Here is a 14799-nt window from a genome sequence, read left to right on the forward strand (position 1 = left end):
CATGTTTCACGTTCACATGCTATTTCACTTATTCTCCACATTAAACAGTATTTCCTAATTTTCCATAATACCTTCCATCACCAGTAAATGCCAGGATATACAACTGTGGGACGACATAACGAATGAGAACAGAATTAAACTTCTACATTAAGGAGCTGAGATACTCTGATTTTATGCCTTAAGCTTTCTCCAAGCCATAGGGAATGAAGCTTTGGGAAAATAGGTAAGAATCTCTTATTTGTCAGTAATTTCTGCAAAATGACATGTCCAAAGAGTCTTTTCATTCCTCCTGTAGCCCCATGCAAAGAGTACCCAACAGTGTATTTTACCTTGTGTTTTTAACAAAGGTTTCCTACCAACGAGAAGCAAGAAGTTTACAAGCTATTGCTGCCTAGGCAGTTAAAATAATTTTAATCGAGGTAACATCCTGAAAAACATCATTAGCTGTGGATAATTCCATCATATTTTTACTAGTATCAAAACTACAAAAATACGCTGATCTACTATTTAACCTACAGCTTTCTCTATAGCTTTGTTTGACAAGTCTTCATTTTTCACCAAAAAAGCTAAAACCAAAGGGAGATAGTTCATCTCCCTATATGCCATGCCAATAATTCTAAAGATTAAAGTGATATTTGTTTCTAAAGAGTTCCTACCCTGAATAGCAGCATACATTCACTGGCAATCTTTCTGCATTTATTACTGTGACTTTATTGTGGCTCTAAAAGAGATAATTCCATCCAATGAATAAACCTCACTTCAAGTCAGCACGAAGCTAAATTGGGAGATTACTATCTACATCACATTTCAATCTTCAAAAGTCAATTATGATCACATGAAAGTTTCATTATTTGTTCAAATGCTACTTCAGAATTACAGATATCATCTTTATTTGAATTTGGCAAATTTGGGGTCAGATACTGGTACGGTTGAAATCATGGAAGTAGTTACTAAGAAGAAAGCCACCCCAAGCCACATGCCTGTATGTGCAATCACTTAGAACCATCCATCAGGATTAATAAAATTATGTTGCCCCCACAAAAGGACAGCCATTTGTACAAGACAGATTTCTTCACTTACTGTTCTGTAACAGAAGCTTAAAACTCACACATTTTCCTGACCTCCACTTGATCAGTACATAGAAAAAACAAGAAACATTAGTTTCTACCAGGGAGAGAAAAAAGGAAAGCCACTTGTGCAAAGAGTGGATCGAGGAAATGAAACAATATAGGACATTTATTAGAACAGTAATTTTATATTCTTAAAAAAAATTAGCAAGTGATCAAGGAAGCATCACTGTCATCAGTAAAAGACTCAAACTTCATATGGTCTTCAAAACCATTTTTTAAATAGTTAATTCGTAACGCCTTCCATGCCATTTAGACAACACAGCTTCTTAAGTAGCAAACCCAACAATTCCCAAAACTCACCTCACATTGCTGATACCAACTGATGGGCCTAGCTTACGAGCAGTGCAGCCGCCAATTCTTCATAAAGTCCATGCAAGAAACAAAACTGGGTTCAATCATGTTACCATTGCTTTCAGAGAATGCCTTTTTCCAGTTTTCAATTAAAAACACTTTTCTATACTAACCCCTAAATCACATTCATTCTTTCAGGGATCAATAACAGAAGCCTGTCAAACCAAGGTATCAATCTACTTTCCTCAATTTAAAATAAATAAATAAATAAAAAGGACCTGAAAGAGGATTTCTGTCACTGCTACCTGCTCAAATCCCAACGCCCTGCAAAGAGGACTGGAGAAACGAAATCCAACTTACAGCACACCACTGCTGATGGAACCAGTCTGGCTTTCAGATGTTTACAGTAAACTGCTGATGTTTTGTTACCCATCTCCCTCGCTGCAAAGCAAGGGAATACAAACACCCCAGAACCTTTGGTCTTTATTCTCATTTTCTTGTTTATAAAATCAATGCCATTTTCTGATTTATAAAAGGAACACATTTTTGGATACACCTCCCTTCCTTAAAATACTCTGAACTGACAAAGCATCTCACACAAATGACAGGTTTAGCACTGGCTGAAGTAGTAAGATTTTCCCCCCAAATTTCCTGATCTTTACAGAAGGCTTCCTTGCTCTCAAAGCATCCCATAACAGAGAAAGAGTTGCAATATAAGCCACAGAGGGTGGATAGAAGGTGGAAGAAAGAACATCTTTCAGGTTAAACAAGATAGCTCTTCTGGGACAGGAGAAAAAAAAAAATGGAGCTGTCAACAGCCAGGATTTTACTGACTGGCTATTAAACAATTAGGAGGAGCTGGCATCTGGTCAAGAAGATATAAAGGATTACATAAAATGAGTTAGGTAGCTCAAATGCTCAGGGAATCTTGAAAGGAATAGAAAGAGGAAAAACAGGAACACTACAAGTTTATCTTGTGAAATTCTGTTAGTACTGGGGATTAAAACCTGTAAAACCACACAGTGTTTTTCCATCTTTCCTGGCATTCTGGAGTAAGTCAGAAGAGTCACTTAATACTCATACAATTATGTTAAGTACAATATAAACAAGAAGAAAATGGTTTTAGACATCTTTATTACTTAGTAACACAAAGGCAGGAGTTATTGCTCTAAAGATGTATCAAGAACCCAGGATTCCAGCTGCAAAACTCAGAGCATGATAGTAATATACTAACACAGTGATGATAGAGAAGAAGTACCAAAACACTGACTGTAGAACAGCAATGGGGTTTTTTGTTTTGGTTTGGGTAGTTTGGTTTTTTTCTTCTAATTGTGACTATGGAGAGGAAGGGAAGAGTAAAGTCATTTTAGCAACTGAGATAATATTAGAAACGGTTCTCAGTGCCTGTTATTTTACTACAAGTATTTAGTGTTCATAAGTATTTGATAGCCTTAAATTTACGTTATACTACAGAACAAAATGACAAAAGAACCTTTGGCTGAGGAAGTTATACCTATTAAGGAAGGCACAAAACATATCAAACCTTAAATGGACTAGAGGTTAGAAAAACAGGTATTTTCAACTAGAGGCACTGCTGGCACAGATCTCTAGCCACAGATGTTAGTATTTATTTCTGAGACTCACAGATCTTCAGCTTTAACTTCCAGATTACTCCTGTTCAGCATGCAATTCACATCTGTACCTACTACTCAATTTTAAGGTCATCACATACATATTTCCACATATTAAAGGTACTGAATTTGATACATCAGACTTCAATTGATTTCTCTTTAAACTTCAAAGTTCACAAGTGTTACTGGGGTTGCATAGGTTAACACATGCATCTATCAGTTTTCTAAAAACACCAGGTTATAAATTTAGCATTTTACTTGATAACCACAGAAACAGCAAGACAAAGAAGTTTGATATTCACAGCAAAAAAAAAAATTAAAAAAGCTATGCAGAGAGCCAAATTTCAGAAAGTCCATTGAAAATGGCTCACTACATAAGTATGTACTTAAACAGCACCATCTGAACAATTATTTTTAGAATGTACTAAGACTGCAATGCATTCCAGCATAGTAAGAAGTCCCAACTGCCATGAAGCAGTAGCCTCAGGGCTACATTAAAGACTGTTCAACAATTTAAATGCACCGGTGAATTTAATGAAAGATCTAGGCATTAGTTAAAAAACAATGTTTCATGGTAACTGATTTAAGAAATTAATTGGATTCAAGTACAAGCATCTGACTAGTTTACTCCAACTGCCAGAAGCGGATAACAGGAAAAGTGCTCTTTACCTACTGCCAGAGGGTCCGGTTCACCCTCCTGCCAACCCTCCTCACACTCACCTTCAGAACAAAGCTTTCCCCTTTCCTAACCTGAACATTAAAAGTAAGTCCTGTTCTTCAAAACTAATTTCCTATAGTACAAAGAACAAAAAGTACACGGGCATGCGCATGTGTTGTTCGCTACTGCCAAACATAAGGTTTTTATTTGAGATCTCGCAAGACATTTAATTAAGTTTGACTATAGAATCCCTTAGGGGGAAAACAATTAAAGCTTTCTAACAAATAACTTTTCACTCTTAAAGAAAAAAAAAGTCTAAGTTTTTCCACTTTCATAGCTCTCGACACTTCCAATGTACCTTTTCTAGAACCAAAACCACAGGAAACCTCAAAAGATGCAGTACTTCCGATATTGCCATTGAGACATTTTTGGCTCAAATTTATTTTTAAGTAAACTTGAAGAGGCAGAAGCCTAATGAAATACCATTTTCACCAGAAGCTTTATTAGTATTATTTCTGATCATTTAAATGGACTGTAAGTAGAAAAGGTTTTACAAATGTAACAGTCTGGACCACAGCAGAACCCTGTTTCACAGATTGACGTGGCATCTCCTATGCAGGGGACAGCAAGATCTGATCACATTATTAGACCTGACTTGATCTTCAGATAGGAAGATGCCAGGTTTAGGTTTTATAAGACATCTTTATGACATTGTAACAAAAGGACCATGGGAGGCCAAACAAGCTTCCTAAAGAATTAAGCATTAGAAGTAGTTTTCTGCCTAGGCCTCCATTTCTAGGGTGGCTCTGTGTGATGGAAAAAGGAGTCATTTCTTTCCCAATCCCATTTTTGTCAGGAGATCCTGCTTAAGGAAGGCCAAGATCCAAACCCAGTCATCTTCCAGCAACATAAATGGTTCTCAAGATCTTCTGCTGAAGGCTTGTGATGCAGTATAAAGGTTAGAAGGTGTCCTGAAGCAATTTGGAGGGAATGAAGAGGGAGAGAAGAGTCACAAGATGCAGCAAAGTAATAATGCACGTAACATAGTTCCAAATGACTTCAACGCAGCACGAAAGAGGAACTGGTAAAATCTCCTTAGAATTTCACTGCCAGTTTTCAAGTGATTCCTTTTGCTAAAAATCAAAAGGAAATTTAGAATAAACTTCCTGTGCCAGCAATGACATCGCTGGAAAAAGAAAGGTCTGACTGTGGGCTACCAATGTTTGCAAGGAAGAGGCTGTTGCTCTGCACAGCGTGAAGTGAGGAAGGCAGAATTTACCTGAGCTGATTCTACTGATTCCCCTTCTCTGAGGGTGAGGGATTGCCGATCACGTGGGTTAGTAACACATCCCCTTACTCAGGGTGTCCCAATCTATCTCCTTCACACAAAGAAACAGGACTTAAACCCAGCAGCCACAGGTTCGTCTGAAGGAAGAATGTATTTACATGTTTAGAACTGGGTAACTTTTTCAGTGCTGGGAATCAAGTTGGATTTCAAACTCATTTGGCAGTCTCTATCTTACTGCATATTCAAATCTAGCACTGGTGTAAAGAGAAAGGGAGGAGATGCAAATTTTGTGGCTACGGGCCGTATACAATCACTGGCCTTACCGTGGCCACAGCCACCAGTTTCTGCTCTTGATTTAGTTTCCTGTCTAGCACTAATGATGAAGAATGTCATTAGTGCTTCAAAGAACTGAAGTACAAATATGACCCATGGACAGGAAGCTTACACAGAGGCATAAAAACATTCTTTCCAAGTGCCCAGGATATTTTTTTTTTCTCCTCTCTCTCCCCCCCCATTTTTTCTTTAAACTGCTCACACTCTTTCCCTCTCTCAGCCTAGAGAAGTGGAAAACATCAACAAAAAAAGGCATAGCGAAACAGCATAAAGTCCATCCTTCACACCTGAGCGGATGGCAGTTCAAAGGGGCCCTACCTACCTGCAGCCCTGTTGTTTGCGTCAAGAACTCTGTTTGCCCAAGGAAAAAGAGACGAGCAAATCCTGGAAGCAGATCCTTCCCCAAAGGAAGTTTCTTTCTGAGTCTGCAACCTGGAGCTTTTGCTTGAGACTCAGTCCTCTGAGCGGATTCTTTCTTCAAACTCTCACACTGGTTCTTTACTTTTGTGGGCAGCTGGAAAAAGAATGAAGCCGTAGGCTGAGGCAGGGACTCCATACTTCCAGGATAGGGAGGCAGAAAGACTGGAGGGGAAGGAAAAGTGCTAGTTGGTAACTTCTTGAACAATGATCTGCATTGCCTCATTTTCTGGCACACAGAGACATACACATAGTCACCGCAATAGGGGAGGATGACAAGAGATGAGTACTAGACATGCAGTTTTTTCATGCTCTGATGCAAAAAAACCCAAAACCCAAAGTGTTGAGCTGTGAACTTTCAAGACTTTTAAGACATCTACCAATAGATGAGATCAATCATAAGATGTTTTGTCCAGAAAGTTCTCTCAGTTTGTTACAAGTAGATGTAGGTGGGGGAAAAAAAAAAACAACACACCACCCAAAAACATTTAAGTGCTCATTTCTTGGAAAAAAATTCCAAATCTCTCCTCTGTTCACTTTCTCTCAAGTGAATTAAAAATAGCATCTATGGCAATGCAGTGAACATCTCCCCATAATCTCTTTAAGAAGAAACAATCATACTTACCTGAATGTTTCCCTCAATGACTTCCTAACCCTACCTCCAACTCCTCTGTAAAGGCCTTATTCCAATCTCAAGTCTTCTTATCTATTCACAAAATCAGATCAAACACTGACAGTAGTTTTATGCTCATGTGACCACCTCTGACTTAACATAGGCACATTATGATTGCTTTGAAAGCTGAGAACCTACACAAGTTCCTGGATCAGGTTTCTGGATTTCTAGAATATTCCTCTTTTTTTTTCCTGAAAATCTAAATGTCCTAGAGTTAATTGTCATTACTTCAACAAAGATATAATGCGTAAGAGCTGAAATTTTCCTCTTCACAAATCCTGAAAGCTGATAGACTCTTGTGAAATTTTAATCAGCAGCATGGAGCCAAACAACATGCAACAAAACAGAACTAGAAGTCACTGGACTTGAAATGCAATTATATGCGTAGCCATTCATGTACGCGTTTACTGGTTATTATCCATTGCAATACCTTTTGCACAACAGCAACAGTGTCTGGTATTTGCATGTAGGGTCACTGTTGAGCTGTGTGTGCCTCAAATGTAGTAGCATTGTTTTACCAGCAGTGCTCTTCATTGTTCTCAAGACACCAAGTAGAGTATGATCCAATAGTTAACCAAGAAGTTATGCTACTCATTATGTTTGATGCAATTTCACTTAATTCATTTTGGCACAATTTTGGTGGTATTTCTTCATCACCTCCTTTAGAGCACACACCTAAACAGAAAAGCTTTATACGGTTAGGTATCTTACATGTCCTTCAAATAGAAGCTTTCCTCTCCTCAAAGAAACTTTCCTTCATTGTGCTCCAAATAATACGAGAAGTTGGGAAAAAAGCTAGGTTTTGTTATTAAAACCACAGTAATAATGTATTTTTAAAAAGGCATCTTTAATTTTTGTAGTTAGAGTAGCAGACAGGAAAAATTCTTTTGGTTTGGTTTTTTTTTTTTTAAAACAGGTGACAGATAAAGCCATCAAGGACAGAACCTGATACCCTCCAGTAATTAAAACAGAAAAATCAGCAAGTTTCTTCCAGAGAAACTGCTTGGGCATGCAGAAAGATACTCTGCTGCTTAGTTCCTCTGAGGACACTGAATATGGTGATGGTATCTCAATTTAAGGTAAGAGGTTTTGCTCTAAATAGTAAGACTATTTCATAGAAGAAAAAATTAGTTGTCTTTTAGTGGAATTTCATGACTTTTCAACAACGTGATACCAGGATGTGTTCCTGCACCTCTCAATTTGACAAAAAATTGCCTTTTTGATTATTTCAGATCAGCTCTCAAAGATTAGAGAGTCAGATTCGGTCTTTTCATCCCGCATGCATGTTTTTGTGAAAGAATGTCTTTCTGTTTGGAAAGATTGACCAACACACACATAAATGTACTTGGCCAACAGATGTTGACAGGATGATGTTTATACTTTCCTCTTCCAGTAAGGTAGAGGTTGTAAGATAAAAACAAGAGAAAATAAATAGAACACACATAACACAAATTTCTACTGCTCTGTACTCCCTGGCTAAGAAACTACCAAAGGACAGTATAATTAAAAGCACATTTCTTCTTAAGACTCCCTTGTGAATACAAGGCTCTTTTTTTATCAGGTAACTTGCAACACCTTGAATCTCAGGAACTTGTCAAGCTGCCTGTACTTGTTACTTACAATCATAACTACAATGCCATATACAGCATTATAGGTGTAATTTTATGTGATGCATTGAAGCCTACAAACACTATGAACACTTCTGAAGCCAATACTCTTTCCAGCTCAAAGCAACAGAAAGTATCAGAGCAAATCAACGCAGACTAAGCAGCATGACCCAACTTATTACAGGTTCCTTTCAAACAGGAATCTCTCTAGGGCCTTGTAATATTTTGTAATATCAAGCAAAGGCTGCCTTTGAGATACCCTCTTTCACCAGAGAAAGATCCTATTCACTGGAAAAAATACTCCAGATCACCCTCACTGCACAGTATGAAAACAACTACTGAAGTTTCAGGGGTGTAGAAGAGCACGTTACTTGGTTTTATTCTATTCATGTAGCGGTTCAGTAAAAGAGACAAAGAACCAATGTAAAATTTAAAGAAAAAAGCATTTACGAGGACTTTGTCCATTGGTGTTTTCCTCATGGAAATCACTGAACAACAAAACAGTTTCTGGAAGATCAATCTGAAACATGCTGTTAGGAATAACTTGTTTTTAAATTCCTTTCCTTACATCAAGGTCATAGTATCCCTCCTCTTCCAAGAAAGGGAGAATTCTTTACTTCATTTTTGTACTTTCATACATCTTTGTTCCCTTGAACAGACTTGTCCTGAACTCTAAAGAATAAGTGAGGTTGGTAATTTCTGTTTCTAGCTATCAAAAATACTAGCCTGATTGATTCCGATATACAGATATGTATTTCAGGCTGAAACAGTTACATCTTTCTACATTTTGAGATGAGAAATTCTAATAAATACTCCTTTCCTCTTCCAAAGATTTAAAAGAACAGAAAAAATATGTAGAACAGACCATCCAAAGTACCCGAATCCCTCTCCTGGGAATTTTGGGAGAGCATTTTTTGTTGCCTCACATCAACCACCAGAAGTGATTCATGTTACTGAGGTGGGATGTTAAGCCAGCTTAAGGAGCTGAATATACAACAGCTCTTCTCTCAGTAACTGTACCGAAGAGTTTGCTTGATTTACCTCAAGTGCAGGCTGCGATGGGATCCTTCTAGTTGGAGCAGGAAGAAATTATGGCTGTGATGATAAGAACAACATATGTTGACGATCTTCAGATATAGATGAAGTCAGGAAAGGCACTGGCAGTTCTGTTTGTGAGCATACAGAAGACGGTAAGGAATCCTATAATCAACGTTCTCATCTCCTTTGGACAAAGGAAGGAATCTCTGCGATGTCTTTCCATAGTGACCTGACTGTTGATAGATACTGCGGGAGGAAAACTCCCTTTAGTGCTTTCTTCCACCTTCTCTACACGGCAGGTTTCACTGCCACTCACTACTTCAAAAGCCAGTGAAGAATGATCCCCATTTCTCTGCACCAGTGTGGTTCTGCTTAGTAGCCAATAAAGAAAAGTTTGAACAATGGTGAGTAAATTCTACAGAACACTATCTGCAAAATAAGCAAAAAACTGAATCCATGTATTTAGTAAGTGGTATAGAGTATAAGCAACAATACTTTTTTTGTTTATAATACTGCAGCTCCAACAACTGCAGGGTCCAAGTGAAAGAACATAGAAGCAAAACACAAGCTGTCACATCTGATTCAAGTTACCTGCAGCTAGATCAACTATTCATCAACCCTCAAACTGAAATTTTAAAGCATCATGCAACTGTTTTGTATTTAAAGTACAACCAGTCATATGGAGTATTTGCAGTTCCTAAAATGAAACTTGTTCTAGGTTAAGTAGTTGTTGCCCTTCTGACATTAGTCATACCTCTAGAAACATGTGCAGGCTGCAAACCCACTGCAGGATCTACGCACCAGCATCCAGTTGAACTGTTATTCAAAATAAACATTACAACAAATTTTAGTAAAGCATCTTTCTCCTGGAAACTAGCACCAACATGACATGCATACTAAAGTATCAACAGGAGTGATGTAAGGCTGATTGTTTAAATTCCAAGCTACTGACACTATGAAGAAAAAAAAATACTGTTTTCCCAAAACTTTCTGGGTTTTTTTTTTTGGGGGGGGGGAAGGGGATGAGGGGAATTGACAGGAGAGAAGAGAACAAATCATTGAGCATTACAACAGCTATACCAGAAAATGTTATCAAGTCCCAAGATGGGAGAAAAGGTAGCAAAACAATTGATCAAAGTGCTGATTTTAAAAGATTAAGTGTCAGGCAACCCATCATTAAAAGCTAAACTTGCCAACAAACAGAATGGCAGGAGTTTTGACTTTCTGAATTTCAGAATTTGTTTTAAAGCATTTGGCCTCTCTCCAGAAACATTTTGTGCTCAGCTTCTTTAAAGGCCTCCTAAAAACCAGAGAGGGCCAGAGAGCTGTCCAGATTACCAGACAAGGTGTAGGACAACACCTACTCGAGAATGGCAGAGGTATCAATCACCCCTGGAGACCCTTCCTATTGCCAGTTTAGGAGTGGTAAAAAGCTACGGTTTTTCTGAACTTGGCATGACAGAGAATTCCAAAATTGTATATAGCTGTCACAGCAACACACATTTGGGAAACACAACCAGTGTTTCTTGGCACATATATAACAGCAGGAAAATACTAGCGGTATAAAATTGAATGATTGGTTGATTATAGAAAATAATATATTGTAAAAATAAATCCCATTAATAGATGCATCCATTTTATAAAGTTAAAGAAATGGGTATTTGTTAAACAATGTTATAATTATTTTTCCATTTTTAAAAATGTTTACATTACAAGAATATTTTTCAATGTCTTTATTAATATGCTTTTTGTTTCTTGTCAACTTTGTATGCCAAGTACAGTTGAAAGGAAATCTTTTTTTTGGCCTAACTAAAACACATTTTAAATCAGATTAATAGACTATACAGGCACTAATATAAATTTCTGTCACAAAGACAGACCTTCATTCAGCCTTAGGGAAATTCTATGCTTCTGGGCAGAATGCATGAGCTAATATAAAAAAAAAACACAAACAAAAAAATCGAACAACTAACAGTGGTTTTAAGAAATCATATGATACCAGGTTGTTTGGGGTTTTTTCCTCCTTAAAAAGCCAACTATAGCAACGAAGATTGCAGTATTTATGTGTATCTTGAGCTTATTTGAAGAAATTACACAAAATGTGTAGTTTCTTAACAGTGTCTTTGTACTTTCCTTTTTAGCTCTTAATACATGGTTTGCTTGATTTAACTTGATTCCATTTACATGCAATTAGCTTACATCGATTTCTTAGACACGTTTTTTTTTAAAGCATCATTTTTCTTACTGAGTTCTCAATCTTCACATAATTCCTACACTTCTCTGGTCAGGGTCTTTCAGCCAGTCTATCTGCAGAACCTGGAAGCTGAAATACTACACATGAGCAATGTTAAGAGGAGTGATTCCAGTACTGTTAAACAGCCACACCAGACTGGATGCCTGTGATTTGGGGGTGGGGGGGGCGGGGCATTGTTTGGGTGTGGGGTGAGGTTCAAACTGAATTTTCAGGTGAGAATAGCTCAAGGCTTTTTTTTCTCTGTAGGTTTTGACCCTTGATCATCATGACTTTCCTCTGGTATCTAGGATCTCTGGAGAACTCAAATACAGAAAAAACACCCTTTTCATGCAGTATTTAGTCAAATCCATATATTTAATAGATTAATGTTAGTAAAGGACAACATGGATGCACCGGAAAACAAAAGCTGAACAAATGAGTTGCTTTTTTTAAAGTTATCAGTTTTAAGAAGTTCTACTTTGGAAAGTACTCAAAACATGCATTTCAATTAAGCACGTATGTTACTTTCCATATCAAATACTAATTTCTACTTTTTTTTTATGTTAAAAGAACTTCCTGACTCTAGAGTTTAAAAATTAAGCATCTGACCAACAGATTTGATCCTTTCCTCATTTTCAGTAGCAATAAGAACTCTACAGCCAAAACTGAGTTTTCTAGGAACTGTTACTGCTGAGACACAAACTGATGTCAAATGCTATTGTAAGCCGTGTTAGTTCTCCAGCACTAAGACGCGTGTGATGGAACTCAGGCTTATTTTTGTCTAACACGAGCTGGTGACAGAGGAGACAGAAACCAATTCAGAGTCATGATGTGCAAGCACACCATGGTACCTCTGCAATATACAGTCTGGCTCTTAGGTTCAAGATTCAAGTTTAAAAAGTCTCATGTGCAGTCAGTTATGTTTTAGATTAGAATTTTTTTTTTTATCTAGCAGGTGTTAACAGTACATGAAATATGCATTCTAGATTATCTTGAACTGCTACCACCACACAAAACATGCTGTCTTTAATTAGCTAATTAAACGCTTTCTGAAGATTTGCTGACTTGACTTTCCTTATTGGACTCGTGCCTCAAATCCACCCATATTTTAGTACCAAATTAAAATTGTGTCATTCTCTCAAGTACTACTTGGAATAAGACCACCACAAGTTTTACAATAAAAATGTTCATAAGTCAGCTGAGGTGAAGGCCATTTTAAACGTATCATTTGGATTTGCTTAAGTAAAACCATTTGTATTAAGTCGTCCCTCTATCTTCGCTGAACGCAAGCACCTTCACACCTACCTGCTTTGATCAGCCAGAACTCCCAGCTTTTGCACTAGACACAATTAACTTTGGCAGTGCCTCTTCACAGGCATACCAGTGTGCAATGTTTGACTGTCATTCTGTATCTGTTGAAATATTAGCACTTGGTTTAGGTCATGTGCAAGAAGAAATAAAAAACAGTATCAAGTCATACATATCAAAAAAAATACATATGAAAATACGTAAAGATCTATTTCTAGCCTAGGCTTAGTACTTTCACAAAATCATTCAGAACAGGGAAAGACAAACATCAGACATCCATACCAAAATAGGAACTTACCCCACTGACTGATCTAGGTTGGAGACTGTTTAACCATAGCCTGAATCTCATAGGACCCTCTTTCCTCCATTTGAGTCAAGACTTCATTGACAAAAATAAACACAATCCAGGGCAGATAAAAAAAGAGCTTCCCACACATAGAGGCAAACATGCAAGACACTACGAGCCTTCTTGATAAAGACACCACGAGCCTTCTTGATAAAGACACCATTTGAGCCATTACTGAACACTTCTGTATATGATTAATACATACAACATGCATAGTTTATTTTGAAGCAAGTTTGGCAACAGCATATACCAAAGATATTCTTGACATGACTCTCTCAGCATTAAGTTAGTTGCCTGATCTCCGATTTCTGTGCCAAAATGTAAAGGTCAATGTTTCCTCAAAAAAGTTGTTACATTTAATAAAATTCTTCTACCTCTAAGTTTCTAAGATCAGATCTCTTATAAAAGACCACCAATGCTCCTTTCTTTCCATCACATTTTCTTTTTAAGGCAAGCTTCTAAAATTAGTTTGCACCAGGACCAAGAGAGATCTGCACTAAAGTTCTCAGGTTTTAGCCATACACTATATGCAAACCAACATATTTTCTACTTAATGGCTTCCTAGCTAGCAAAAAGAAAAGAGTTAAGATCTCACAAGCATTCCATGTTGCTGTTACTTCTACATGCAAAAATGTTCATATTAGAAAACTATCTTACACATTCTTACTTCTAGTTTACTACAATGTACAAAAAGGAAAGCATAGTGCATGTGACAAAGCTTTACAGAGCCAACAAAGAAAACTGCAACACAGATGCCTAATAAAGTAAGAGTCCTTCACTGTTGGCAAGTGTTCAAAATCCATTCCCTAGAAGCTGTACAGTTAAGCGTTACATTATACAGAATTCAGCTGAGAATGAGTCTGTAGTTAAGTGTAGTTATTCTTCCAAATAGCTGTTTCCTCAAGTTTTAAATTATTCTTAATTCATAGTTTACTATCTGCATAACTGAAATCCCCATAAGCATTCTGCAAACTAGAGCAGAGTTTAATACTAACTGCTTTTTTTCCTCCTCCTTTTTTTTGCTGGACAAGCACTATATTGAGTATTGCTTCATGTATTAAATTTTACATGTGAACATCAAGTAATTTTCTAGTCTTTTATTTCCTATTTGTATTATAGATTTCAGTCCAATAGAAGAAAAATAGAAAAAATCTTCAAACAGAACTGCTGATTTCATACTTAAAGATGTGACTTCCTGTAACAGTCTGCTCTTTCTACCCTGAGCAATCTTTTAATATCCTTTTTTCATGTCATGAGGGAACTGCCATTTACCAATCAAGTTCTTTCATTCTATTTTATAAAATAAAGCATGTATATATATTTAAGCAGCCTGCATGACAGAAGAATCGTATGGTACCCACTAAAATGCATTCTAATGGTACTTGCATAGGCAACTGCACAACTTTGTTAGAGAGAAGCTATGGGAACTATTGGGGTAAGCACTAAATGGCACACTGCAATACAGCATTAAACCCCCCCCCCCCCCATGAATTGAATGCAGGTTTCAGAAATATGGCATATTCAAGATTATGCTAAAAGTTTGCTTTTCCAGCATGTATCCTGGTATTACTCATTTTCATTCATTAGTTACATTTTTTCTCTTGTACATTTAAAATACATAGACAGAAAAAAGTGGTACAGTAGAAAAAACAAAAACACTAAGAAAATAGAGTCTCATTACCAAAATCAAGTAATAATTTATTTTAATAGTTACTGCAGTTCATTACAAAAACATGCAATGAAACATATATTCTGAATTCAATGAACCTATATGGAAGATGCTTCCCATCTCCAAAGTGGCAGCAGAGAGGACAGGGGAAGCGGGGCAGAGGGAAGGGGACACTCC

The 14799-nt window shown here is 37.2% G+C and overlaps 1 protein-coding gene across 12 annotated transcripts in view; it reads right to left on the reverse strand.

The window, feature by feature from the left end:
• The window catches only part of TSC22D1 (TSC22 domain family member 1), a 96692-nt gene that overhangs the window by 50323 nt on the left and 31570 nt on the right, over positions 1–14799 (reverse strand). The window contains exons 3-8 of one of the 12 annotated variants that reach the window (XR_012833297.1): positions 12605–12711; positions 11312–11389; positions 9821–9882; positions 9070–9194; positions 5654–5913; positions 2539–4681 (exon numbers count right to left, since the gene is read on the reverse strand). The exons of 2 other annotated variants lie outside the window; for them this stretch is intronic. The gene's annotated coding sequence lies outside the window, so the exon portion shown is untranslated. Of the gene's footprint in view, positions 1–2538; positions 4682–5653; positions 7097–9069; positions 9883–11311; positions 11390–12604; positions 12712–14799 lie in introns of those variants that run through there. 9 more of the 12 variants (XR_012833290.1, XR_012833294.1, XR_012833296.1 and 6 more) reach the window with 9 other exon arrangements.

Source organism: Balearica regulorum, chromosome 1 (assembly GCF_011004875.1).
Source record: "Balearica regulorum gibbericeps isolate bBalReg1 chromosome 1, bBalReg1.pri, whole genome shotgun sequence".
NCBI classification, from domain to species: Eukaryota; Metazoa; Chordata; class Aves; order Gruiformes; family Gruidae; genus Balearica; species Balearica regulorum.